General features: G+C 39.2%; 1 non-coding gene across 1 annotated transcript; it reads left to right on the forward strand.

Moving 5' to 3' along the window:
• Positions 1-24639: 24639 nt before the first annotated feature.
• On the forward strand, positions 24640-24746 carry LOC112440819 (U6 spliceosomal RNA). Its single transcript, XR_003028817.1, has one exon. It is a non-coding gene; the product is annotated as a U6 spliceosomal RNA (small nuclear RNA).
• The last annotated feature ends 1401 nt before the right edge of the window (positions 24747-26147 follow it).

Genomic DNA, 26147 nt, shown 5'->3' on the forward strand with positions numbered 1-26147 from the left:
ACCAATGACTTTCTTCACAGAATTGGAAAAAACTACTTGAAAGTTCATATGGAACCAAAAAGGAGCCCACATCGCCAAGTCAATCCTAAGCCGAAAGAACAAAGCTGGAGGCATCACGCTACCTGACTTCAAACTATACTACAAGGCTACTGTAATCAAAACAGCATGGTACTGGTACCAAAACAGAGATATAGATCAAAGGAACAGAACAGAGCCCTCAGAAATAATGCCGCATATCTACAACTATCTGATCTTTGAAAAACCTGAGAAAAACAAGCAATGGGGGAAGGATTCCCTATTTAATAAATGGTGCTGGGAAAACTGGCTAGCTATATGCAGAAAGCTGAAACTGGATCCCTTCCTTACACCTTATACAAAAATTAATTCAAGTTGGATTAAAGACTTAAACGTTAGACCTAAAACCATAAAAACCCTAGAAGAAAACCTAGGCATTACCATTCAGGACATAGGCATGGGGAAGGACTTCATGTCTAAAACACCAAAAGCAATGGCAACAAAAGCCAAAATAGACAAACGGGATCTAATTAAACTAAAGAGCTTCTGCACAGCAAAAGAAGCTACCATCAGAGTGAATAGGCAACCTACAAAATGGGAGAAATTTTTTGCAACCTACTCATCTGACAAAGGGCTAATATCCAGAATCTACAATGAACTCCAACAAATTTACAAGAAAAAAGCAAACAACCCCATCAAAAAGTGGGTAAAGCATATGAACAGACACTTCTCAAAAGAAGACATTTATGCAGCCATAAAACACATGAAAAAATGCTCACCATCACTGGCCATCAGAGACATGCAAATCAAAACCACAATGAGATACCATCTCACACCAGTTAGAATGGCAATCATTAAAAAGTCAGGAAACAACAAGTGCTGGAGAGGATGTGGAGAAATAGGAACACTTTTACACTGTTGGTGGGATTGTAAACTAGTTCAATCCTTGTGGAAGTCAGTGTGGCGATTCCTCAGGGATCTAGAACTAGAAATACCATTTGACCCAGCCATCCCATTACTGGGTATATACCCAAAGGACTATAAATCATGCCGCTATAAAGACACATGCACAAGTATGTTTATTGCGGCACCATTCACAATAGCAGAAACTTGGAACCAACCCAAATGTCCAATAATGATAGACCAGATTAAGAAAATGTGGCACATATACACCATGGAATAGTATGCAGCCATAAAAAATGATGAGTTCATGTCCTTTGTAGGGACATGGATGAAATTGGAAATCATCATTCTCAGTAAACTATTGCAAGAACAAAAAACCAAACACCCCATATTCTCACTCATAGGTGGGAATTGAACAATGAGAACACATGGACACAGGAAGGGGAACATCACACTCTGGGGACTGTTGTGGGGTGGGGGGAGGGGGGAGGGATAGCATTAAGAGATATACCTAATGCTAAATTATGAGTTAATGGGTGCAGCACACCAGCATGGCACATGTATACATATGTAACTAACCTGCACATTGTGCACATGTACCCTAAAACTTAAAGTATAACAAAATAAAATAAAATAAAATAAAATAAAAAAAGAAACCAGCCTGGCCAACATGGTGAAACTCTGTCTCTACTAAAAATAAAATAAAATAAAAATCAGCCGGGCTTGGTGGCACACACCTATAATCCCAGCTACTTGGAAGGCTGAGGCAGGAGAATTGCTCAAGCCCAGGAGGCAGAGGTTGCAGTCAGCTGAGTTCATGCCACTGCACTCCAGCCTGGGTGACATAGCAAGATTCTGTCTCAAAAACAAACACACAAAAACAATTTTTTTTTTTACAACAAAAAGACACATATATGGTCTAGGCATGCTCTGGTGGAGTGGAGTGGGTGTGGAGCCTGTCCTGTGAAAGAAGGAAGAAGTCAGTGCCCTGCATTATGTGTGGGGGATCCATTGGGACACAAATAAAGAGGCAGTCAGGGCCTCGGCATAGCAACACTGAGGCTTGCAGGGGCTTCTGAAAGCAGCAGAAATGGCCTTTGACACTGAATGCTACATGGGCCTGTAACAGTGAAAGCTCTGTCCAGGGATCTTAGTAATCCTGCTAGGAGGTCCTGACTATACCCTGGATTGGAGACTCCTAAAGTAGAGTGGCTGGCAGAGAGCCTCAGCAAACAGGAGTCTTAACCACTGTGGCTGGGCCAATCTAAAATAGCTCATTTATTCTTTTTTACAAAACAAAATATAGAAAAATAAAGTGAAAAAATGAAATCAAGAGAAGTAAAATTTAAAAATAAATTTTAAGTAATTAAAAATAGTAAGGACACATAAACAAATAAAATAGAGAAAAATAAAGAGAAATGTAATTAAGATCAGTGAAAATAAATAAAATGAAGATGAACTTAATAAATACTATAAAATTAAGAGAAATAAAAGAAATGAAATAATTTGCAGTGCAACAAAATAAGAAAATTTTTAAAAATGAGGATAAAAAACTGAAAATAAAAAATAAAGGTAAATATGGAGAAAGAAAATAAAATAATATGAAGGGATATTAATGGAAATAAAAGAAACAAAAAGAAATTAAATAAAAAGTTACAAACAAGATACAAATTGGAGAAAATTTGAAATGAAGAGAATGTAATAAGAAAAATTAAAATAGAAAATTAAATTAATAGAAAAAATGAAAGTAAATAAAAAATAAATAGTAACAAAATAAAGATAAAGACAAATATACAGAGAAATAAAAGGTTATAAAGAAAAATGAGACCTGGGGATAATCTACAAAAAACTTCACCCAACAATAGCATAATACACAATATTTCTAATTACATATGGCACGTTTTCTTAGATAGGCAAACTGCTAGGATAGAATGCAAGTTTTAGCATGTTTAATCAGATGGTAATCACAAAAAGTATTATTTCTGACTACAATAAAATATAACTGGAAGTTAAAAACCAAAAGAAAACTAGCATGTCTGCATATATATGAAAACTAGACAAATTCTTGAGCATACTATTTTTCAAGAGTTAGAACATGCAAGTTTCTTTAAATGTTAATAGTATTTGAAATGATCTACAGATCAATCAGATCTCTTTCACAAAACCAATGGTTCTTATTGCAGAAGTACTAAAATACTCTAAAATGTTTCAGTCAATATTTAGCTGTGTCACCCAAGCTAGAATGCAGTGTCATAATCATGGCTCACTGTAGCCTTGACCTCTCAAGCTCTATTGATCCTCCCACCTCAGCCTCACAAGTAGCTGGCACTGCAGTTGCATGCCATCATGCCCAGCAAGTTTTTGTATTTTTTGTTGAGACAGGGTTTCTCTATATTTCCCAGGCTGGCCTCAAACTCCTGGGCTCCAGCAATCCAACTGCCTTGGCTTCCCATGTTCTGGGATCACAGGAGTGAGCCACCGAATATTGCCCTATAACTTCTATAAATACTCAAAAAAACAAAAGTAGCCAAACAACCTGAAAAAAAGAATAAACTCAGAGGCATAATTCTTTTTTATTTCAAAACGTATTACAAAGTTACAGTAATCAAAACAGTGTGGTGCTGGCATAAAGACAGAAAAATAAATGTTGAAACAGATAAGAGAATCCAGAAAGAAACCCACATGCATATACTCAGCTTATCCTAAATGAGGGTTCCAAATCCTCATGTTGCAGAACTTTCTCCTTCAGCAAAATTGGGTTCTTGTCACATGACTAGGAAAAATTAGGCTCAGGGACACTCTGAAGGATGAGGAGTAGAGTTGATTGGGAAAAAAAAAAAAAACCTCTCAACAAAGTGAGTGGGAGTCCTGTTTACAGGCCCCAACTCCCAGATTGATAAACACCAGACCATCAAACAAGAACTGAAGAAGCCAGGCACCTCCTCCCTGCACAAGGGGTGAACTTTCCATGGATCCACTCCCTTCCCCCAGTGTGCAGGTGGACAATATTCAGAGAGAATCAGTTGGAAAAAGGCAGGCTTCATCTGGGACCAGCAGTATGATTTTTCAGCCTTCAGGCTGTTTTAGGCTTGAAGGTGGGGTTTTACCCAAGGCTCTTGTCTGTTTCCTAACTCTGTTATTTCCCCCTCTAAAGAAGTACATCTAACTGCTATTACAATAAGGATAAGGATGAGGACAAAAACCACTTCTAAGTGCTTCCTGCTGAAAGGGGGTACTGTTTTGGAAAAATGGCAGTCAGATCTCCTTAAGATGCCTATCTAAGTGTCTCCAGTGAAAGGAACCATTGTCCGAGGCTCTGGTTGTGTGACTGTTTAAAGTTTGGTAGCCTGAAGGTGAGAAGAATCAAACTGGGTTATTGAAAAACACGTATTAAAATGAAACAAGGGGAAGGTGGCAAGGATGGGTAAAAAATTCCAAGGTCTTTTACCAGTTTACATAGGGAGAGGGAGGCCAAAAGCACAACTGGAAAAAAACAAACAACAAACAAACAAACAAACAAAACCCAAAAAAAGTAAGCATTTGTTCAAAGGAGTCCCAAGGGTTCAGGATGCCTTCAAAAGGGCTATAGACTGAAGATGAATGGCTACTCATTTAGAAAGAGAGAGGGGACCAGATGTCCCTGGTTCCTTTCTCTTCCTAGCAAATACCCACTGCATGTTGTGGGATAGGAAAAAAATGTTCTCTTTCTCCCTTCATTCCTTGTATCCCTGAGTCCTAGTGATTGTGACAGGGTGCCACCCATGGGTGTCAAGCAGCTTTCACCCATGTTAACAGGGAGGCATAGGGGGGTGAATATATCTGCTGTTACTCACATATGCCCTATCTCTCCTGCTGTCAGTAGTTCTGGAGTTCACTAGACCTTATTTATGACATGGATACTAGCATATTCTTTACTCATGAAATAGGAGGCTTGTCTTAATCAGCTGGAATTAGTCATGCTCACCTTCACTGTGCCTTTTAACCTCCATTGTCATCTGCCTCTGGATTTCTCAGATCCAGGATTCTTTCCTAGGGCTTCAACCTGAAACTTGGAACTGAGGTTGGGACAAAAATGTGTCTCAGGGGATTGCATGGACTCCTTATCATGAGCTGAATGCTAAGATGAAGCTGTGAAATTGAGTCCTATTTCCACAAGGGAGAGAAAAGAATGTCTTGTGACACACCCAGAAGACTAGTGGCTATAGTTATGCTTGCTAAGATTTGGGTGGGCACCCTATTTATTCCCATCGCTGTACAGGATTTGCAGGATAATTGCCCAGAACTAGAATATTAATCCAGATTTTTACATTACCCATCCCTTTTTGTTTCTTATGAGCTGCAGTTGAGGATTGCTAGTTGGTTCACAGAAATAAGCAGGGTTGGTCTAAAATGTAGGCAAAAATGCCCAACTAATGAGTTTAGAATTTAATGACAAATGTATACATTTTGAAACATAATCTTTATTCCGTCCTCTTTTCTGTTAAAAACAAATCATGATAGGACTGAGTTGTTTGTGAAATAAACTTTAGTCTTATACTTGGCCTGATTATTTGTATAAAGTGCAGCAAGAATAATTATTTCTACATAGGTCTTTGACATTGGCTTTGATGGAACTCTGTTCCACAAGAAATTTCAGAAATTTCAGACTTTCTAAAGTCAAGCCCAGCCATGGGTTTGTACCATCAAATACTTATGAGTTGTGTGATCCTCTCCTCTTATGGTCCCACGATTAACCTGAAGCTCCTGGGCTTGTCAGAAAGTGTCATTCTTTACTTACCACTGATCAGAAACCATAGAGAAGGACTGTGTAGATGAGGTATGAGGCCAGTCTTCCCAGGGGGCTTTGATTGGCTGTGCAAGTTGAGCTTGACTCCTCAAAGGGAAATATACCCTTTCAGTTAAGGCCTTGGTAAAACAACCAGTTTCTCCAATTGTGTCCTGTTGCAAAGGAAAGTGGATTATTATTGCACTGATACAACTAGCTATATTGCCGTAAGTTAAGAATACTCACAACTATTTTTCAAATTCTGGAGAAGCCAGGCAGAGAGAGACATACATTCTTCAAATTTTGTTCACAGGAGTACACATTACTCACATATTAAAGGCTGTCACTATCTCAAGATAAGTTTCCTTCACTCTGGTAAACAATACAGGGATCAGTGATGTTACAAGCAAAAGTCAGAAAGATTACTTTGGATTTCTATTAGTCAACTGCATTCAGTTAACTCTTGTTTTGTTTGGTATTCATGAACATTTTAGCTCTTCATGAGTCCTGTATGTTTTTCCTGTATTCCAGTGTCACAAACTCCAATGTTATCAGAAGCCTGCATTTGAGATCACCTGTCAAAGTTCTATACCTGATTAAAAAACATTTTTTGAAAAAATCAAAACAAGGCAACAATTGTCTGTTTATAACAAAATGTCCAGAGTAGTTACAGTCAGAAACATGATTGACAAAAAATTTTGGTTATTTCTGTGGTTTACAATAACTTAACATAATAACCTAATTGTGGTTGATAGCTTATACTTCAGACATTAGAATTTTAGAAATCCCATACAATTTTGGAACTTATATTAGTATTATTCACCAAAATATTAAGTAAAGAATATTGAACACCATTTTGGCAATTCCATGTAACTAAACATGTCATATAACCCTATTTACCTCTCTTGTGGGTACTCCAGGGGCCCTCTTTAGCATCTAACAGCCAGTAATTAGAAAAGACAATTTTGTAACTGAAGTTTGATCTTCAGAAGGATGTTAAATGTTAGGGGTTTAAAACACTTGATATTATGAAATAAAATTCCAGATTCCCATAAATTACTTATTTAACTGAAATGATGACTTAAAAATGTAAAAAGCAAAAACCTTTTATAATTATTTACAGATTTTGCTAAAGAACAGATTAGTGCCTTATGAGGATCTTGTTGTGCTTTTATTTCAATGCTCAATATACAAAAAACCCATATAATAGCTTTCTGAATTTAATTAACGTTCACACGCAGAATTTCTTTGGCAAGATTTATTTTAACAATCCTTCCACAACTTGTTTGAACTGTTAGCTTTATCTTATCTAATTCAAAACAATTGTTTGACCCTAGGCAAAAATTTATATTTTCATCCCTTCTTATAATTGTTTATTAAAAACACATTTTACTGTTCTTGCACACCTTGTATGTAAATCTACTTCCAGTGGCTTCAATTACATGTTATAATGGTAACTTCTAGCAATTTTAACTTTAATGTGAAACCAGGTAAATTGTTTTAATTATGTGCTAGGTGCAGCCAAGGGTTTGACTCCTTTCAGCATAATTAAGGGTGTGGTTAATTCCATGTGTCCTCAGGCCTTACCAATTGTGAGGCAAAGTTGAGCTGTTCTCAAAAACCAAAAAATAGTTTATAACCTTAAGACATTTAGCAAACCTAGTATCTGACCTGCATAATTAAGTCCACCTACTCATCTATTGATCACATTTGTGTTTTACAGATAATCTTTTAGGTTGTTTTTATTTCTCAAAGATTAAAAGTCATGTGAACTAAAACGTACACAGTTTTTATCTTCCCTTCAAAAAATATTTGATCCAAGTTCTTACCATTCTTTAAGTCAATTTATTAGAGCTCTGTTTTATAGACATCACACACATAACACATATATAACTACAGACAGGCAGAAGAAAACTCAGTAACCATAAGATTTATAATTTGCCAATTTCCTGATTGAATTACTGGCCTCTCATGCATGTACTAGAGTGGCAAGACAAAATGAAGGAAAAAAATCAGTTGGCTGAGAAAAAACCTTTTCCTAGCAAAACAAGATCCCAGAAGAGAAAAATATAAAGATCTTTTAAATATACCTATAATTTGGGTATCCACTTTTAATTAAGTTGAGCACTCTTTAAGAAAGTCTTTTAAATTCCTTATCACCTGACTCTAGCAGCACCAAGCAGCCAGTATTTCTGGCATTCAAAATTTACCAAAGTTAACTTACCAGGTGCTCAGAGGAAAAAAAAATGTAGGGCAGTTTGTGAAGGTGAAGAAAATCAGAAAATCTCAAAAGTTACATGCTGATATAAAATCAGAAGGGACTTACTGCCTAAGCCAGGATTAAACCTGGGCCACCATTGTAAAATGGCAGAGGCCAAAACAAAACATTGCCACGTGGTTACAGATCATGCTCCTAAAAACATAAAACAAGATGGAGGCCTGCAGCAAAATGTCCTAACAACCATAGAGAATGGCATACAAAGCACACCAGATTGGCCACAGCTCCAGACCAACCTCACAAATACCCTTTCACAGTTAAAACTCTACAAAGAATATAAGCAGTGATCGTTGGGATCCTAGCCCAGCAAAACATTTTCTAAGAAGAAAAAAAATAGCCTTTTGGTTAAAAGTAAACTGCTGACAGGGTAAAGGAAAAAAATAAGGCTTAGGTGTAGGACAGGGAAAAAAATTTTCATTCTTATGCAAATGGGTTCCTTCAACAGAGAGAAAAACTTAATTGCTGTTGGATGAGGCTGGATCCCTTGGCCGATGAAGGGGAAGATACCACGAATGCCTGCCATTTTTCCAGCCCATAGGAGATGGGGGTGAGGAGCCACCATTCACCTGTCTATCCCTCCTGTGCTTAGGGCTGTTAGAGTGGGGTGGTGCACAGTTTCCTCTACCCTTGGGAGAAGTCCAAGGATGAAAAGGCATACAAACAAAAGAGAAAAAGAGTTTTTAGTTTACCTCTTACCCTTCCTCAAGCCCCACATCTGGACACCAAAATGTTGTAGAACTTTCTCCTTAATTCAGCTAAAACCGATCTTGTAACATAACCAGGAACAAATAGGCTAACGAACACACTGAAGGTTGAGGAGTAAAGTTTATTGGGCAAAAAGGAAAAAGAAAAGAAAAACTGTCAGCAAAGTGAGACAGACTCCTGTTAACAGGCCCCCACCTCACAGATTGATGAACACCAGGTAACCACATAGCAACTGAATAGTCCAGGCTCCTTCCCTGCCAAAAGGTGTGAATTTCCATGGCTCCACCTCCTTTTCCCAGTGCACAGGTGGGCATTATTCAGAGAGAAACAGTCAGGAAAGGGCTGGCTTCATCCTAAACCGGGAGTCCAATTTTTCAGCCTTCAGGCTGCTTTAGGCTTAAAAGAGGAGTTTCGCCCAGGACCCTTGACTGTCTCTTGTCTCTAACACTCAAAGTGGGAAAAGGTCCTTTGGCTATCTCCTGTCTCTATCACTCAAAATGAGAAAAGAACAGTCTCTTTAACAAATGGGTTGGATAATACTGAATATCCAAATGATAAAAAATGAAGTTGAACCTTACCACAAGCATGAACTTAAAATGAAGTAAGATTTATTATTTATAGTTGTTGTAAATAATTTTTTTCTTGAATTTCTTTTTCAGGTAGCTTGTTCTTGGCATGTAAAAGTGCTCCTACTAATTTTTTATGTTAATTTCATATTCTGCCACTTTACTGAATTTCTTTATTAGTTCCCCATTTTTAGTGTAGTATTTAAGTTTTACTATAAAGACAATTATGTGATCTGCAAAGACAATTTGAATTCTCCTTTTTTATTTGGATGTCTTTTATTTCTTTCTCTTGCATAAATAATCTGGCTGGGACTTCCAGTACTCTGTTAAGTAAAAGTAAAAGTAGACATCATTGTCTTTTTCCAAGTCTTAAATAAAAAGCTTTCTTCTTTTCTTGCTCAGTGTGATATCAGCTATTGATTTGTCATATTTTGCCTTAACTGTGTTGAGACATATACCTTCTATACCTAATTCGTTCAGTTGTTTTAATCACAAAGGCATGTTAAATTTTTCCAAATACTTTTTCTGCATCTAGAATAAAAAATAAAGGAGTTTGGTAGTAAACTTAATTAAAAAGATAAACACTCTCTACACTATAAGTTATAAAACTGATGAAGGTCCAGGCACAGTGGCTCACACCTATAATCTTAGCACTTTGGGAGGCCGAGGCATGGATCATGAGGTCAGGAGATTGAAACCATCCTGGCTAACGTGGTGAAACCCCACCTCTACTAAAAATACAAAAAAATTAGCCAGGCGTGGTGGCAGGTGCCTGTAGTCCCAGTTACATGGGAGGCTGAGACAGAGAATTGCTTGAACCCAGGAGGCAGAGCTTGCAGTGAGCCGAGATAGCTCCACTGCACTCCAGCCTGGGCAACAGAGTGAGACTCCATCTCAAAAAATAAAAAACTGATGAAGAAACTAAAACATGAAAAATTTGAGAGATATTTTTTGCTCATGAGTTATAAAAAATATTGTTAAAATAGCTATGCTACTCAAGATAATCTACAGATTCAATACAAATTCTATAAAAATACCAATGACATTTTTTTCACAGAAATGGAAAAAACAGGCCTAAAATTTATAGGGAACAAAAAAAAAAAAAAAACTCCCCAAATAGCCAAAGTAAGCTTGCAAAAAAAGAACAAAGTTGAAAGCATCAAACTACCTGACTTCAAAATATACTGCAAAGCTATAGCAAGCAAAAGAGCATGATACCGGCATAGAAAATGGACACATGGACCAAAGTATCCAGTGATCCCAGTAATAAATTTATAAACCTAGAGCCAAGTAATTTTTAAGTTATTTAGAACACACATTTAAGAAAAGTCAATCTTTTCAATGAATTGTGCTAGGAAAATTGATTATTTAAATGAATACAACTAAGTGCCTCACTGTTACCATATTAAAACAACTTAATTAAAAATAAATAGAAGATTTAAATGTAAAACTCAAATTTATAAAACTATTTGAATAAAACATAAATTCTTTACCAAATAGGACAGAAAAAAAATTTTAATAAGACCTCAAAAGCACAGGCAACAAAAGCAAAAGGAGACAAGTGAAATTACCAGAATCTGAAAAAAATTTACATAGCAAAAATAAATTAACAGAGTGAAAAGACAACCTACAGTGTGGGCGAATATATTTGCAAAATATACATATGACAATGGATAAACATACAAAATATATAACAAACTTAACAGCAAAAATAACACACAATTTAGTAATAGGCAAGAGACCTTAAATGACATTTCTCCAAAGAAGACATACAAATGGCCAAGTACATGCAAAGATGCTCAACATTGAAGAAAAGAATTTTCAACCCAGAATTTCATATCCAGCCAAACTAAGCTTCATAAGTGAAGGAGAAATAAAATACTTTACAGACAAGCAAATGCTGAGAGATTTTGTCACCACCAGGCCTGCCCTAAAAGAGCTCCTGAAGAAAGCACTAAACATGGAAAGGAACAACCGGTACCAGCCACTGCAAAATCATGCCAAATTGTAAAGACCATCGAGGCTAGGAAGAAACTGCATCAACTAACGAGCAAAATAACCAGCTAACATCATAATGACGGGATCAAATTCATACATAACAATATTAACTTTAAATGTAAATGGACTAAATGCTCCAATTAAAAGACACAGACTGGCAAATTGGATAAAGAGTCAAGACCCATCAGTGTGCTGTATTCAGGAAACCCATCTCACGTGCAGAGACACATATAGGCTCAAAATAAAAGGATGGAGGAAGACCTACCAAGCAACTGGAAAGCAAAAAAAAGCTGGGGTTGCAATCCTAGTCTCTGATAAAACAGACTTTAAACCAATAAAGATCAAAAGAGACAAAGAAGGCCATTACATAATGGTAAAGGGATCAATTCAACAAGAAGAGCTAAATATCCTAAATATATATGCACCTAATACAGGAGCACCCAGATTCATAAAGCAAGTCCTGAGTGACCTACAAAGAGACTTACACTCCCACACAATAATAATGGGAGACTTTAACACCCCACTGTCAACATGAGACAGATCAACGAGACAGAAAGTTAACAAGGATACCCAGGAATTGAACTCAGCTCTGCACCAGGCTGACCTAATAGACATCTACAGAACTCTCCACCCCAAATCAACAGAATATACATTTTTTACATTTTTTTCAACATTAGTTATTAGAAAAATGCAAATCAAAGCCACAGTAAGATACCAAACCACTTCAGTTAAAATGACTGTAATCAGAAATGATATGTGACTGGCCCTTTCATCAGGAGGCATTGTGACATATCTCTGTGCCTATTATTTAGTTGATATGACTCTCCTCTTCTGCCTGGACACTTCCTACAAGGGGCATTGTGCCATACAGTTGGGCACAGCCCTGAAGTTATGCGACTTTTCTGCCAGGAACTTGCCTACAAGGAGAATATTGGAACATTTCTGCCTCAGCATTTAGGTTATGTGGCTGTCATGCCTGTTTCATTACCACAAAGTAAATTTTGACATATACCTAGGCACAGCTCACAGGCATGATAATGACTCTCATATGTGGACCCCACAAATAGGAGTAATTTTGACTCTTGTAACTTGCTTTAGAAACACGAGTGTTATGTTAGATCTCTTTCTGATAAAAAGGTCACAGAAGATTAAAACAGCCTCAGATATTTTATAAAGCCTTTGGCTTGTACAGAGGGTGTAATAACAGAACCCAGCAGAAAAGTGAAATTGTGAGTCTCATATGCACACCCAGCAGACAGTAAGTGCTGTCACATCTCATATATATGAAGCTGTCACTCATGAAATCAGGACACGTGTGGTATTGTAAATCTCATCTCTGGAATATTCTGCCAATGTGATTGTGATATAAATATTTGCCAAGCATCTATGGGATTTGACTCTCCAGCCCATATATGGGATTGTGATCTCTACATGGGCCTGCCTCTAGATGATGTGACTCTCCTGCCTGGGCCTTTCCCTCAGTAAGGATTGTGACATATCACTGGACCTATCTCCTAGGTGATATGACTCAATGCTTGGGCCTCACCCACACAGAGTATTGTGACATAAAAGTTAAACCTGCACAAAGGTGATATAACTCTTTTGCCTTGGTTCTGTCCTAAGGGAGCCTTGCAACATAGCTCAGGACCCAGCACCCAGGTAATGTGGCTCTTCTGTCTGGTTCCTACCCATGTGTTAGATTGTGATGTATAACTAAAGAAGAACCTAGGTGATATGACTCTCCTTTTCTGCCAGAGTCCTGCCTACTGGGGATATTGGGACATATCTCTGAGCCCGTGACCTAAGTGATATGACTCTCTTCCCCTACCTGGGCCTTTAAAATGGTGGGATTGTGACATACTGCTGAGCCCAGCATTTAGGTAATGTGACTCCAATCTTTTTTCTGAACCATGCCCACAAAGGGAAATGTTGACCTATTGCACCCAGATGATGTTACTCTTCTGCTAGAGTCCTGAATAAAGAGGGGATTATTGCACAGTGGTAGGCCCAGCACCCTGATGATGGTCCTGCCTGTGGCACAGCCACAGAGAGTATTTTGACATATCTTCAGCTTATTCTGTAGGTGTTTTGGTTCTCCTCCCTTGGCTAAGTTTTTCCACATGTGAAATTGTGTCATATTGCTGGGCCCAGCACCCAGTGAATGTGACACTCCTTCCTAGATTCTGCCTAGAGAGGGCATTGTGACATATTGCTTGGCACAGCACCTAAGTTGTGCTATCCTCCTGCCAAGTTTTTTCCCTACAAATGGTATTATGAAATGTACATTGCTTCAGTTCATGGGAATGATAATTAAACTTAAATTTGGGTACTACCAATAGTAGATACTTTGCCTCTCATCATTATGCTTAGGGCAATAAATAAGGTTATCAGTTACATATTTGTACAAAGCTCACAGAAGGTTACAACACTAAGTCATATTCTATATACTCTTTGGATGGTACAGAGTTTCACAACAGGGCCCAGCAAGAGGTTAAGATTGAGACTCTTGATTACACATGCAGGCGACAGCAAAAGTTGTCACCATCCCACATTTACAAAGCCCACTGTAGAAGTCCTGAGTCTAACAAGCAAATAAAGTACAAAGATGGAATTGTGAATTTCATATATGGATCTTGCTACAGGTGAGATAGTGACTCATTTCTGGACCCAGATCACAGGCATAATAATGGATCTCTTGTCTGAACCCAGCCTATAAGAGAGATATTGTCTATCATAACTGGGTTTAGGGCAATATATAAGATTGTGTGTCAATACAAGCATGTAGGCCTCAGAGATTTTTGCAAGTCTCATTCATGTTGCATAAAGCCTTTGAATGTTGTAGAGTGTGCCATACGATGACCCAAAACACAAGTGAGATGGTGACTCTTATATGCACACAAGGCTAACAGTTAAAGGTGTCACTCCAAAAGATGAGGAGATTGTGTCATATCACTAGGCCTACTACCCCGGTGTTGAGACTTTTTGGTTTAAAGTATTTCCCATGGGAGCATTGTGAAATATTGCTGGGTTAGAATAATAATAATGTGACTCTTCTGCTTGGATCCAGCCAACAGGAGACATTATCACATGTCTCTGGGCCTATCAACTAGGTGATGTGTCTCTCCTGCCAGTGCCCTGCCCACAGGGGACACTGTGACATATTGCTACATATAGCATCTGGGTAATGTGACTCTCCCCTCTAGCATGGATTCTGCCCACTGAAGAAATTGTGATATAACACTGAGTGCAAAGCCTAGGTGATGTGACTCCCCTATTTGTCCCAGACTCTGCCAAGAGAGGGAATTATAACATATTGCTGAGCCCATCACCTAGGGAATGTGACTATCCACTATTTTTTCAACCCTGTATGCAGTGAGCATGATGACATATTATTTGAGACTGTACCCAGGTGATATGACTCTTCTGACTTGGTTCTGCCTACAATGGAGATTATAATGTATCCCTGGCTCAGCACCAACGTGATGTGACTCTTCTGCCTTGTCTCTGTCCAAAGGTGAATTTGTGACATATACCTGGATACAGCTCATATGCACAATAATAACTCTCATACCTAGACCCAGCCAGGGGATATATTTTGACTCTCATAGCCAGTCCTTTGGCCGTGAGTAAAGTCCCAGATCTCCCACCTGTAAGAATTCACAGAAAAGTATACTACTAAGGCATGTTATATAAAGCCTGAGTGGTAAAAAGAGTGTCATAATAGGCACCAGCAACCAGGTGATATTGTGACTCTTGGAACCACACCCAGCTGACACAATTGTCATTCTCACACATGAACAGAGCCTACAAATGAGATACTAAATCTCACACACATAAGCAGTTGAAGCTTGAAATTGTTATTGTCATACATGAATCTAGGCCACAGGTGGTTTGGTGATGTTTGAACCATGATTCAGCAGTCCTGTGGGGCTTTGACTCTTCTACTGGAACAATCTTCAAGTGGGATTGGGACTCTTATATGTGGATCTTGCCCTTTGCTGAGACTGTGACTCCTGTACTTCGACCCAACTCTTAGGAGGCATTAACTCCCATACCCAAAGCCAGGACTTGTGTGAGACTGTGACACTTACTTCTGAACATTTTCAAGTGTGTGATTGAGAAGTATGACTTTGCCCAACATCTGAGTGTTTTCACTCTTCTTTCTAGGCCCAGAACACTGTTGAAATTGTGACATACATGCAGCAAGCACCTAAGCAATGTATAACACCTTTGGCAATCTGACAAAGGGCATTGTTTATTATCACTGATACCAGCACCCAACTGATGGGATATCTTTGCCTGATACCTTCCTATAAAGTGCACTGTGGCTTTTTTCTAGCTCCATCATATAAGTAATGTCACTTCCTTCTACTGCCTTGGCCCTGCACTTATGTTGCATTGTGACACATAAATGGATAGCGTACACAGGTGATGTGATTCTTTTTTTTTTTTTTTTTTGAGGTGGGGGTGGTTCTGCCAATAGGAAGCTTTGTAACATATCACTTGGCTCAGCACCTAGCTGATGTTTCTTCTGTCTTGCCTGGGCCCTGACAACCAGAGAGATTGTGACATATTGCTGTACCCAAGGTAAGGTCACCATCCTGCCTTGGTCCTGCACACAGGGGCCATTGTGACATATATCCAGGCCAATTGCCTAGGTGAAGTTTGTCTCCTTTCCTGCCTAAGCCCTGCCCACAGGGAAGATTTAGATATATCACTAAAACCAGCACCCAAGTGATGTGACTCTTCACCAGAGTCCTGCCCACAAGGAGGATTGTGACATTTCACTGGACCAGCACCCACTCAGGTGATGTGACTCCTTTCTTCTCCCTGCCTACATATGATATTATGCATATACCTGAGGCCAGATCAAAGGCCTAATAATGACTCTTGTACCTGGAGCCATGAAATACATGGGATGGTAACTCTCATCCCTGAACTTTTCCACAGGTGTTCTTGTCAAATATACCTTTGCCAAGCTCCTGAGTGATTTAATAATCCTACCTAGTTATAGCCCACAGAAGAAATTTAGACATATACCTGGGCCAAGAGCCTTGGTGATTCGACTCTCGTGTCTTAACAGTGTCCTCAGAAAGGGTAGTAACATATCTCTCTGGACACATCCTCTAGGTTATGTGACTCTCCTCTCCTGCCTGAACCCTGCTTCCAGTTGAAGAGTGTAGCATTTCTAAGCACAGCATCCAATTGACATGACTCTCTTGCCTGGGCCCTTTCAACAAGAGGCAATGTGACATATCCCTGGGCCCATCATTTAGGTGATATGACTCTCCTCTCCTGCCTGGACACTCTCCACAGGGAGCATTATGCCATAGAGCTGGGTCTAGCACCCAAATTTTGTGACTTTTCTGTTAAGGCCCTGCCTACAAAGAGAATATTGTACTATTACTGGCTTAGGATTTAGGTCATGTGGTTGTCCTGCCTGTTTCATAATCACAGAGAGGAGGGTGACATATACCTAGGCACAGCTAATAGGCATGATAATGACACTCATATGTGGACCCAGCCAATAGGAGAAATATTGACTCTTATAACTAGGTTTAGGGACATGAGTGATGTCCAGGATCTCCTTCTGGTGCAAAGGTGCAAAGGTCACAGAAGATTACAACACTCACACATATTTTATAACAACCTTCAGTTTTACAGAGAGTGTTATAACAGGGCCTAGCACACAGAAGAAACTGTGAGTCTTGTATGCACAGCCAGTCGACTGTAAGGACTTTCACCATCACAGATGGATGAAGGCAACTGTCCTACATGAAAACAGGACATGTGTGGTATCATAAATCTAATCCCTACAATTTTATTCTCTCAATTGTGATATAAATCTTTGCCAATCACTTGTGTGATTTCATTCTTCAGACCATTTCCAGCCTACATATGGGATTTTGATATCTACCTGGTCCAACCTTGAAGTGATGTGTCTCTTCTGCTTGGGCCCTGCTCTCAGGAAGAATTGTGACATCACAGGATCCAGCATCCAGGTGATGTTCATTCTTGCCTGCACCATGCCCTCAGACATCATTCTAACATATCACTGTGTCCATCACTTAGAAGACATAACTCTTTTCTCTGAAATTGGCTCTACACATAGGGCAGGATAGTGACATATTCCTAGGCCAGGGAGACAGGTGATGATACTCTTTTGCCAGGACCATGCCCCAAAGAGGGCATTGTGACATATCACAGGGCCTGTCATGTAGGTAATATGGCTCTTCTGCTTGGGGCCTACACACTGGAATAGTGACATGTTGCTAGGTCAGGCACAAAGGTGATGGTATTCTTTTGCCTGGGCCATGCTTTAAGGAAGGCTTTGTAATGTTTTGCTGGTCCTATCATCCAGGTGATATGACTTTCTGCTTGACCCTGCCCACATGGAGCGTTGTGACATAAGGGCGGCACCTGCACATAGGTGACATAACTCTCTTGCCTGGGTCCTTTTCTAAAGGGGACTGGTGAATATCTCAGTACCCAGGACCAGGTGGGTCTCCAGCCTGGTTTCTTCAGCCTGGTTTCTGCCCACATATTCAACTGTGACATATACCTAAAGAAGCACCCAGGTGATATGACTCTCTTTTTGTGCCTGAGCCCTGCCTACTGGTAACATTGGGCCATATCTCTCTGAGCCCATGACCTAAGTGATGTGACTCTCTTCTCTCTGGGCCTTTACAATGGGATGATTGTGACGTATTGTATTCATGAGCCCAACATTTAGGTAATACGACTCTCATGTTGTTGCTGAACATTGCCCACAAACAGGACTTATACCGTATTTCAGGGCCCAGCACCCAGATGATGTAACTCTTCTGCCTAAGTCCTGCATAAAGAGGGAATTATAGCAATTCTTCAGCCTAGCACCCTAATGATGTGTCTCTCCTGCCTGTGCCAGGGCCACAGAAGGTATTTTGACATATCTTTGGCCCATTCTGTATGTGTTTTGGCTCTCATCACTTTGCTGGGTTTCTTCCATGTGTGGTTGTATCATATTGTTGGCTCCAGCCCCCAATTAATGTGACCCTCTTTCCTAGGTGCTGCCTAGAGGGGGCATTGTGACATATTGCTTGGCAAATCACCTAAGCGATGTTAACCTTCTGCCTAGTTTTTTGCCCACAAATGGGATTATGACATATACCTTGCTTCAGTTCAAAGGCATGATGATCAAGTTTCTTTAGGGATTCAGCCAATAGGAGATATTTTGCCTCTCACCACTAGGTTTAGGTCAATAGGTAAGGTCCTCCATTGCATATTTGTGCAAAGCTCACAGAAGTTTACAACTCTAACTCATAATGTATAAACTTCTTAGGTGGTACAGAGAGTTTCATAACAGTGCCCAGGAAAAAGTTAAGATTGTGCCTCTCAGCTACACACCCAGGTGAAGGTAAAAGTTGTTACCATCCTACATTTACAATGCCCATTGTTGAGTTCCTGAGTCTAACAAGTGAATACAGCACAAAGTTGGAATTGTGACTTTCATAAGTGATTCTGGCCACAGATGGGATGGTGACTCATTTCTGGTCCCAGTTCACAGGAGTAATAGCAGTCTCATTCCTGAGGCCATCCTATAGGAGAGCTGTTGACTATCATACCTAGGTTTAGAGCAATATGTAACATCGTGAGTCCATATAAACATGTAGGCCTCAGAGAGGTTTGCAACTCTCATTCATGTTGTATAAAGTTCTCAGATGTTGTAGAGAGTGTCACACAATTGCCAGAGCACACGTGAGATTTTGACTCTAATATACACAACTACCTAGCTATTAATGGTGTCACCCTTAAAGATGAGGAGATTGTGTCATATCCCTCTGCCTAGTACCACAGGCTTGGGACTTTTTGGTTTAAATTCCCTTCCATAAGGGCATTGTTACATATCACTGGGTCAGAATCATGATAATGTGACTCTTCTGCCTGGGTCTTGAAAACAAGAGATATTTTCACATATGTCCAGGCCTATTGGCTAGGTGATATGTCTCTCCTGCCAGTGCCTTGCCCACAGGGGACACTGTCACATATTGCTAGATACAGCACCTGGATAATGTGACTTTCCTCTCCTGCCTGGATCCTGCCCACTGAAGAAATTGTGACATACCACTGAGTACAAAGCATTGGTGACATGACTCTGCTGTTTCTCCTGGACCCTGCCAAGAGAGGGAATTTTTACATATTGATAAGCTCAGCACCCAGGTGATGTGATTGTCTTTTTTTCTTCAAACCTGTCTTCATTGGTCATGGTGACACATTACTTGAGGCTGTACCCAGGTGATGTGGCTCTTCTGTCTGGTTTCTGCCCACATGTAAGATTGTGACATATAATTAAGGAAGCACATAGGTGATGTGACTCTCCTTTTCTGCCTGGGCCCTCCCTACTGGGGACACTGGGATATATCTCTGAGTTCATGACTTAAGTGAAGTGATTCTCTTCTCTGGCCTGGTCTTTACAAGGGGGGGATTGTGACATATTGCTGAACCCAGCACTCAGGTATTTGACTCTCTTTTTTTTTTTTGAACCATGCACACAAACAGAAATTTTCATCTATTGCAGGGCCCAGAATCCAGATAATGTTACTTGTTTGCCTGGGTCTTGCATATAGAGAGAATTACGGCATATTGCTGGGCCCATCCCCATAATAAAGTGACTCTCATGCCTGTCCCAGAACCACAGAAGGCATTTTGACATATCCTGGGCCTATTATATAGGCCTTTTGGCTCTATAACTTGGCTGGGTTTTTTCCACATGTGGAACAGTGTCATACTGGTGAGTCCAGCACCCAGTTAATGTGGCCCTAATTCTTATATCCTGCCTACAGAGGGCATTGTGACATGTTGCTTGTCACAGCACCTAAGTGATATTATCCTCCTGCCTATTTTTTGGCCACAAATGGGACTATGACATATACCTTACTTCAGTTCAGAGGGATGATTGTCAAACCCATATTGGGATTCAAACAATAGGATATAGTTTGACTTCCATCACTAGGCCTGGGGCAATAAGTAAGGTCCTGTCCTGGGTTGCATATTTGTACCAAACTCACAGAACTTTACAAAACTAACTCATGATGCATAAACCCCTTTGTGGTACAGAGGGTTTCATGACAGGGACCAGCAAAAATTAAGATTGGGACTCTTGATTACACATCCAGGTGAAAGCAAATGTTGTCAACATCCCACATATCCAAAGCCCAATGTTAAGGTACTGAGTCTAAAAAGTGAATACAGTACAAAGTTGGAATTGTGACCTTCATATGTGGCTCTGGCCACAGGTGGGATGGTGACTCATTTCTGGATCCAACTGACAGGCATAATAGTGGAACTCAGTTTTGAACTCAGCCTACAGAAAAGATGTTGACTATTATACCTGGGCTTAGGGCAACATGTAAGATCGTGAATCCATACAAGCATGTAGGCCTCAGAGAGGTTTGCAACTGTCATAAATGCTGTATAAAGCCTTCAAATGTTGTAGAGTATCATACAATGGCCCAGGAAACACGTGAGATTGTGACTCTCATACACACCCCCAGCTCACAGTTAATGGTGTCACCCTCAAAGACAAGGAGATTTGGCATATCTTCTTGTATAATCACTTAGTGCTTTTACTTAGGTTGTGTATTAGAAATGCAGTAGTTGTTAAAAGTAAATAATCAGGTTTAGAATGGTAATATTTGGGTTATAAATTAGTACTGCTATTATTCAACCTATGTGAGTAATTGAGGAGTAGGCTAGGAATTTATGAAGTTGTTTTTGATTAAGTCCTCCCCAACCACCCACTATAATGAATAAGATTGTGATAGATAGGAGAATATTCATGTTTATTGATGGAAAATTTGAAACATAATCAAGATACAGGCTAGTTTTTGTCATGTGAGGAGAAGTATGCCAGATATTAGAGAGCTTCCTTTGGTTTTTGCTGGGACTCAGAAATGAAAAGCGGCTATTCCTAGTTTTATTACTAGGGCTGTTATTATTATTAAAGATGAAAATTTATTAATAGTGTTTATTATTGTTCATTGTCTGCAGGACAGGTTAGTGGAAAGGATACCTATCATGAGAATTATAGACGTGGTTGCTTGTGTAAGGAAATATTTGGTGGCTGCTTCTTTAGAGCGGGGATTAATTTTTTAATTAAGATTGGGGTAAGATCTAGTATATTTATTCCTAGTCCTGTTCAGATGAGAAATCAGTATGAGCCTAGCATTGTGCTAAGAGTTCCTGTGAAAATAGTAAAGGAGATAATAAGTTAAGCTAATGGATTAGTTAGTAAGGGAAGGGTATAACCAATTTTTTCAGGGTATGGGTCTGATAGCTTATTTAGCTGAACTTACTGTACGACATGGTGTAATAAGTAGCACAGAGAATTTTGGGTTCTCAGGGGTAGGTTCAATTCCCATAGTTCTAGAAATAAGAGGATTTTAACCTCCATTGTTTAGTCTATCAAAGTAATTCTTTTGTTGAACATATTTCCTATGTTTGGTGTGGAATTAGAAGATCTGGTATAGGAAGAGGAGTCCACAAGAGGAGAACAATAGAAAGGGTAAGGGTTGTAGCAATAATATAAAGGGTAATAGTAGATGTTGAGGGCCGTAACAGTTCCTTGGTGAGAAGTTTTATTACATCAACGAATGGTTGAAGTAGTCTGTAGGGACCTACAGTGTTAGGTCCTTTGTGTAGTTGTATATAGCCTAAGATTTTTTGTTCAATTAGTGTAAGGAATGTTATAGCGATTAGAGTGGGAATAATTAGTAGAAGTTTAATTATAGGCATATTGTTAAGAAGAGGTGTTGAACTTCTAATTATAAAGTCTTAAGTTTTATGCAATTGCTGGGCTATGCCATCTTAACAAACCCTGTTTTTGAGCAGGGTGTGTGGTGAGTTGTTAGACTGAGATAACATCATCTATGCAGTGAGGGTGCTTTATGAAGTTGGTCCTATTTCTCTTACCCTTTCATACTAGGAGAAATGTTAAATAGATAGAAACCGACCTGGGTTACTCTGGTCTGAACTCATATCACGGAGGACTTGAATCCTTGAACAAGTGAACCCTTAATAGCGGCTACACCATTAGGATGCCCTGATCCAACATCGAGGTCATAAACCCTATTGTCAATATGGACTCCAGAATAGGATTGTGCTGTTATCGCTAGGGTAACTTATTCTGTTGATCAAATTATTGGGTCAATGTGTGTCAACTCGCTTAGACTAGTGCCATCTTAGTTTGGGTTGTTCGGAGATTGAATTATGCTCCAAGGTCAACCCAACCAAAAATTTTAATGCAGGGATAGTATGTTAGAGCCTGTCAGCTTTTTTGAGTTTTTATTTGCAATAATGAATTAAAGCTCCATAGGGTCTTCTCATCTTATTTGTTTATATCCACCTCTTCACAGATAGGTCAATTTCATTAATTAAAAGTGAGAGACAGCTGAACACTCATGTGGCCATTCATACAAGTCCCTATTTGCGGAACAAGTGATTATTCTACCTTTGCACTGTCAGGATACTGCGGCCATTGAACATATGTCACTGGGCAGGCAGTGACTCTAATACTCGTAATGCTAGAGGTGATGTTTTTGGTAAACAGGCAGGGTAAGACTTGCAGAGTTCCTTTTAGTTTTTGTAATCTTTCCTTAGAGCATACCTGTGTTGGATTAACAGTATAAATAATAGGGTGTTTATTATATTGCTTATTAATATTAGGCTGTTAACTGTCAGTGGATTATTGGGGTCTGATATAAGCTTATGCAATGGAGAATATCTTCATGTTACTTATATTAACATTACTGGTTCTATTAAGTAATAGATTAGTCCAATGTGATGTTAGAAGTTCAGTAGGATGATTAGAATTTTAGATAATTAGATGTTGAGCTTGAACGCTTTCTTAATTGGTGGCTGCTTTTGGGCCATCTATGCCAACTATGGTGGTGATATTTTTTATTCCCTGTAGGACAGTTGTTTCCTAATGTCTAAAGAGCTGTCCCTCTTTAGACTAACACTTAAAGTTACAGGGAGATTAAGTAAGTCTGTGGGTAAGTTTAAAGTTGAAAAAAATCAGCTGTTACCAGGCTTGGTAGGCTTGTCACCATTACTCATGAATCTTCCCACTATTTTGCTACATAGACAGGTGTGCTGTTTTAGCTGTTATTGAGTAGCTCATCTGGTTTTGGGGAACTTGGCTATGGTTCTCTGTGTAAAGTTATTTCTGGTTAATACATTATGCAGAACGTATAAGGGTTTGTCTTTGCTTTTTAATGCTGTATTCAGTTCTTTCATCTTTCCCTTAGGGTATTATGTCTATTATGCCAGGGTGAAAATTTCTATCACCTATAGTTTTTTCTAAGGTAAATCATTGGATTAAGATGGTTTGATAATATTTTTAGTGAAGTTTGGGTTTAGAGTTGGCTCAAAGTGATCAGGTCATGACAAAATCTTCTGGATGTAAGCCAGATGCTTTAAGTTAAGCTGTACTTTGGTTTATCCAAGCACACTTTCCAGTATGTTTACCATGTTACAACCTATCTCCCCTATATGTGCATAGAGAGTTTTTAGTAATTTCTAGAATAATATTTGAGGAGAGTGATGGGAGGGGTGTGCATGCTTCATGGCTTTATTCAACCAAGCACTCTGATCTTGGTTTACTGCCAAATCCTCCTTGAGCCCTTCGATTTCATAAAGGTTGTTGTGAGATTTTCTGGGTATACAAAATGTAGTCTACTTCTTGCCACCTCATGAGCTACACCTTGACCTAACGTTTTTATGTGTACACTTGTGCTTACTCTATAACCACTTTAGGGTTTGCTGAAGATGGTGGTATATAGGCTGGGCAAGAGGTGGTGAGGTATATTGGGGTTTATTAATTATAGAACAGGATCCTCTAGAGGGATATAAGCAGCATCAAATCCTTTGAGTTTTTAGCTGTTGCTGGTAGTATTCTGGCAAATTTTTTTTTAAATGTAACTATTAGAGTTTAGGGGTAAGCATAGTGGGGTATCTAATCCCAGTTTGGGTCTTAGCTGTTGCGTCTTCAGGATATTAAAGGCACATTCATAGTATATTTTATTTCAGCTGGAGTTTTTTACAACTTAGACGGAGTTTAGCTTTATTGAGGGCAGAACTTAAGCACTGTTTGCACCAAGTTCAATTAGCTTGGGTTAATCGTATGGCTGCGGTGGCTGGCATGAAATTGACCAATGCTGCATATCACTATAGCTTAAAGTCTCACTTATTACTAAATATTTATCAGTGCTTTTTCCCGTGGGGGTGTGGTTGAGCAAAGTGTTTTGAGCTGCATTTGTGCATGCTTGATACTTGCTCCTTTTGATCCGGGTGATCTAAAAGGCATTTTCACTGGGGTGGGGATGCTTGCATGTGTAATCTTACTAAGAGCTAATAGAAAGGCCAGGACCATGCTTGCTTCGGCAGCACATATGCTAAAACTGGAACCATACAGAGAAGATTAGCATGGCCCCTGTGCAAGGATGACACGCAAATTTGTGAAATGCTCCATATTTTTATGTAGCTGAAAACCACGGCACGAGAACTACGTGATGAATGCACAAGCCTCAGTAACTGATGCGATCAACCAGAAGAAAGGTATCAGTGATGGAAGATCAAATGAATGAAATGAAGCATGAAGAGAAGTTTAGAGAAAAAAGAATAAAAAGAAATGAACAAAGTCTCCAAGAAATATGGGACTATGTGAAAACACCAAGTCTACATCTAATTGGTGTACCTGAAAGTGATGGGGAGAATGGAACCAAGTTGGAAAACACTCTGCAGGATATTATTCAGGAGAACTTCCCCAATCTAGCAAGGCAGGCCAACATTCAAATTCAGGAAATAAGGAGAACACCACAAAGATACTCCTTGAGAAGAGGAACTCCAAGACACATAATTGTCAGATGCACCAAAGATGAAATGAAGGAAAAAATGTTAAGGGCAGCCAGAGAGAAAGGTCGGGTTACCCACAAAGGGAAGCCCAACAGACTAACTCCTGGTATTTTGGCACAAACTCTATGATCCAGAAGAGAGTGAGGGCCAATATTCAACATTCTTAAAGAAAAGAATTTTCAACCCAGAATTTCATATCCAGCCAAACTAAGCTTCATAAGTGAAGGAGAAATAAAATACTTCACAGTAAAGCAAATGCTGAAAGATTTTGTCAACACCAGGCCTGCCCTAAAAGAGCTCCTGAAGGAAGCACTAAACATGGAAAGGAACAAACAGTACCAGCCACTGCAAAAACATGCCAAATTGTAAAGGCCATTGAGGCTAGGAAGAAACTGCATCAACTAATGAGCAAAATAACCAGGTAACATCATAATGACGGGATCAAATTCACACATAACCATAATAACCTTAAATGTAAATGGGTTACATGCTCCAATTAAAAGACACAGACTGGCAAATTGGATAAAGAGTCAAGACCCATCAGTGTGCTGTATTCAGGAAACACATCTCACATGCAGAGACACACATAGGCTCAAAATAAAGGGATGGAGGAAGATCTACCAAGCAAATGGAAAACAAAAAAGGCATGGGTTGCAATCCTAGTCTCAGACAAAACAGACTTTAAACCAACAAAGATCAAAAGAGACAAAGAAGGCCATAACATAAAGGTAAAGGGATCAATTCAACAAGAAGAACTAACTATCTTAAATATATATGCACCCAACACAGGAGCACCCAGATTCATAAAGCAAGTCCTGAGTGACCTACAAAGTGACTTAGACTCCCACACAACAATAATGGGAGACTTTAACATCCCACTGTCAACAATAGACAGATCAATGAGACAGAAAGTTAACAAGGATATCCAGGAATTGAATTCAGCTCTGCACCAAGTGGACCTAATAGACATCTACAGAACTTTCCACCCCAAATCAACAGAATATACATTCTTTTCAGCACAACA

The sequence above is a fragment of the Pan paniscus genome, chromosome 7 (assembly GCF_029289425.2).
Source record: "Pan paniscus chromosome 7, NHGRI_mPanPan1-v2.0_pri, whole genome shotgun sequence".
NCBI classification, from domain to species: domain Eukaryota; kingdom Metazoa; phylum Chordata; class Mammalia; order Primates; family Hominidae; genus Pan; species Pan paniscus.